Raw genomic sequence first — 4,391 nt, forward strand, 5'->3', positions numbered from 1 at the left:
AGCTTCACTGTCCTTTAATTTAAATACCCTAAAGTTACTGACCATCTCCAATCATAAGTTGACCGAAGATCGAGTCTGTCTACTCTCTAAAGCATGTCCTGAGCTGAGGACAGCTCTTTCTTTTTGTTGGGGAGTTTGTAAGGTCTCTCCCTAAACCCTAGAGCCATTCAGAACTTTTTCAGCTTAGAAGATAATTTAAAAAAAGCAAGATCGACAAAGAAGTCATGCGAACAGCGAGACTTTACTCCATAATGAAAAGACAAGGATATTTTAGATAAGAAATTACGTCATCCCTATATTTTTTCCAAAAAGATTTAAGATTATTTTTATACATCTTCGTCAAAAGCCATGTGGGAACATATTTAGATCGAGGACTGGCAAAAAAAGGGACTAACTTGATTGGAAGATAAAGTTAAGAGATAGGATTTGAGAAGAAATTGGGGTCCAATAAGAATTGAGAAGAGAATTGGGATCCAATAGGAATTGAGAAGAAATTGGGGTCCAATAAGAATTGAGAAGAGAATTGGGGTCCAATAGAAATTGAGAAGAGAATTGGGGTCCAATAGGAATTGAGAAGAAATTGGGGTCCAATAAGAATTGAGAAGAGAATTGGAGTCCAATAGGAATTGAAAAGAGAATTGGGGTCCAATAGGAATTTAGAATAATTCAAATTGAAATAAATTCTTTGATTGAAAATTCAATTTAGAGTAAAATTCTTGAATGAGTCAAAAGTTGCAACTTTTCACTCATTCTCTCTCTAGCTTGCATTGAAGGTGAGCCCAACCACCACCCCACAGTATATACAATGTATTCTACCCACCATTTCCTATATAAGCACCCCCTCTCCTTTGTAATTTTACACACATTGCTAAGCTACTTGCATACTTACCATACTCAAGATTATGCTTAAGTAAATCAAGGTTTCCATTCAACCTTGCTCTTGCTCTCTCACTCTCTTGAAGGCCAACCCTTGAGTGTTTTGTGAAGAAGCTCCTCTCTCCTTCCTCTTCATCCTAAAGATCCCTTTCCTTCTTCCTTGAGTCTCACATATCTTCAAGAAGGAATTCAACCCCACTTCCCTCTTGTTTAGAGGAGGTAATCTTCACTTCTAGCAAGATTAATTGACCTAAACCATGTATTTTATTACTGGGAAGGTTTATGTGCATCATATTAGGTCTAAGCTTTAATGGCAACCTTGCCTTTAGGGTTAAGTGCTAAGAGTATCTATACATCATTAAGTTAAGCTTCAAAGATAGATTTACACTCTTAAGCTAAGCTTTAATGGTAACTTTGCACTTAGGTGAAAGCTTTAGTGACTACGTGTATTTTAGGTTTAATCTTTAATGGTAATCTCGCAATTAGGATTAAGCGCTAAGAGTATCTATGCATCATTCAGTTAATCTTCAAAGGTAGATTTGCACTCTTAAGCTAAGCTTTAATAATAACTTTGCACTTAGGTGTAAGCTTTAGTGACTACCTTGTATTTTAGGTTTAAGCTTTAATGGTAACCTCGCAATTAGGGTTAAGCGCTAAGAGTATGTATGCATCATTAAGTTAAGCTTCAAAGGTAGATTTGCACTCTTAAGCTAAACTTCAATGGTAACTTTGCACTTAGGTGTAAGCTTTAGTGACTACCTTATATTTTAGGTTTAAATTTTAATGGTAACCTCGCAATTAGGGTTAAGTGCTAAGAGTATCTATGCATCATTAAATTAAGCTTCAAAGGTAGATTTGCACTTTTAAGCTAAGCTTTAATGGTAACTTTCCACTTAGGTGTAAGCTTTAGTGACTACCTTGTATTTTAGATTTAAGCTTTAATGGTAACCTCGCAATTAGAGTTAAGTGCTAAGACTATCTATGTATCATTAAGTTAAGCTTCAAAGGTAGATTCGCACTCTTAAGCTAAGCTTTAATGGTAACTTTGCACTTAGGTGTAAGCTTTAGTGACTACCTTGTATTTTAAGTTTAAGCTTTAATAGTAACCTCACAATTAGCGTTAAGTGCTAAGAGTATCTATGTATCATTAAGTTAAGCTTCAAAGGTAGATTTGCATCCTTAAGTTAAGCTTTGATGGTAACTTTGCACGTAGGAAAATTTTTGAAAGACAAAATTGCAATTTAGGGTTTAGCTTCCATGGTGACCTTGTGTGTGATTAGGGTTAAGCTTCCATGGTGATCTTGTATGATTAGGGTTTAGCTTTCATGGTGACCTTGTGTGATTAGGGTTAAGCTTTCATGGTGACCTTGTGTATGATTAGGTTTAAGCTTCCATGGTGATCTTGTGTTATTAGGGTTTAGCTCCCATGGTGACCTTGTGTGATTAGGGTTAAGCTTCCATGGTGACCTTGTGTGATTAGGGTTAAGCTTCCATGGAAACCTTGTCTCATTAAAGAGATAAAGGTTTAGTTTCATTATGGTAATCAAGCTTAGGGTTTGCATGTCTCTTTACGGTAAGAAGAATGTATGGTTATAATCCTCTCTTCCAAGCTTTAATGGAAAGCTCTAGATTTCCATTTTATCCCCAAAGTGAGCTTTAATGGAAATCTCGAAGACTCATAAATTATAGAATAACCTTCTAGCTTCCTAAATGGAAAGCTAAGCTCTTACCATATACATGTGGTAGTGATGTGTGTGAACACACTAGGACTGCCGGGCCATTTTTTCCCTCTTTAGGAGGTTTTTTTCCCCGCGCATTGTATATACGCCCATCACTCTAGGGCTATCTATCTTTCCATTGCACACTAAGTAACACACTCTCTATTGTGTGCCTTGAGCTTCTTTCGTCTTCTCCAAGCTGTGTGTGTTCTCTACAACCCTAATTCCAACAATTGGTATCAGAGTAGGTCACGTCCTCCCGGGCTTAGTCGCCAGCTGCTTCAGCACACGCCTGCTCACTTTCTCTGATTTCAGTGAGCTTTGGTGAGCATTCGCAGGTCGACAAATATTTTGGGCAAGTTCGAAGAGCCTGGTCTGCTCAGATTTTTTATTTGGGCTCATTTCGGCCTCCGTTTCCACTACAGGCAGTACTGCACATGCTATTTCGTCATTTTGTGCAGAATTTCTGTCAGTGCCGTTTTCTGCATAACAAGTGCCTTATAGTCTTCTACGGTTTGTGCTATATAGCACAGGTTGTTCCCGCTCCATTTCTCCTATGTTCGGGCAATTTTCACATCGGGTGCAGCATTTACCATGGCTGACAACAACAACACAGATGTGTTCAAGATGTTTGTTGTTGAGGACAGGTTGGATGGGGCAACTACCCTATGTGGGCTTATATGATGCAACATGCTCTTGTGTCAAAGGGTGTCTGGAACATTGTGCAGGGCATTGATGTCCTGGTTCTAAGGATGTAGGCGATGTTGAGGATGTTGCAGGTCTTGTTGTAAGGATTGCAGCTGTTAGAGTTGTTTTGCCTACGGCAGAACAAGCTCGTTGGGATGTTAAGGATGCGTAGGCTCATGCATTGATTGCGTTGTCTGTGAAGCGCACCATTGTTCCTCACATCCGTTGAGCAAAATCTGCAAAACAGGCTTGGGATATTCTAACAGGTCTTTATGCAAGCCGCAATGAGGCTAAAATTGCTTTGCTGCGTAAATAGCTGGAGTCGAAGATTATGCATGAGGAAGATGATATGGACACTTTCCTTGCTAGTGTCAAGGATATCAATGAGCAACTTATTTCTGCAGGTGAAGTCATTTCAGACAGTTCTATTGTGCAGACTGTTCTTGATGCCTTACCAGATTCCTACTAGACTTTTGCTAGTACTTGGAGACTGATGACCCAAGGAAATCCTGAAGTTGTCAAGTACTAGCATTATGCACATTGTTGTTGCAAGAGTCACTTTCCAAAAAAAACAGAACTAGGCAACGTGCAGTTGAACAGGCTTTTATTGCTTCTCAAAGAAAGGGTGGTAACAATAATGCAGCCACTCCTTATGGTTTTGCTGCGAGTGGCAAAAATTCTGTTCCTAATGCTTCTACTGGTAGCACTTCGTCTGGCAATTCTGGTGATAAGGGCAAAAAGAAGATGCGTTGCCATTATTGTAAAGCCAATGATCACTTGATCAAGTCGTGTCCTAAGTTGAAGGCCAAAGAGGCTAAGAAGAAAGAGGGTGGTTCCACTACAAATGCTGGTTCCACTACAAATGCAGCCATTGTTGAGTCTTCTGTGGAAGGAGACTGTGTTGCTGATGTTGATGCAGAATGGGCTTTTAGCGCAGAGTGCACTTACAATCCTGCTGTCCATGATGCATGCTTGTCAGTTGCTACAGATTCACATGTGTGGTATTTCGACAGTGGTGCTACAAAGCACATTACCTCACATCGTGAATTGTTTACCTCTCTCGAATTTGTCCCTCATGGGAATTCAGTCACTTGTGCCAACTACGCCTCT

This window comes from Adiantum capillus-veneris, chromosome 1 (genome assembly GCF_014529385.1).
Source record: "Adiantum capillus-veneris isolate H3 chromosome 1, ASM1452938v2, whole genome shotgun sequence".
NCBI classification, from domain to species: domain Eukaryota; kingdom Viridiplantae; phylum Streptophyta; class Polypodiopsida; order Polypodiales; family Pteridaceae; genus Adiantum; species Adiantum capillus-veneris.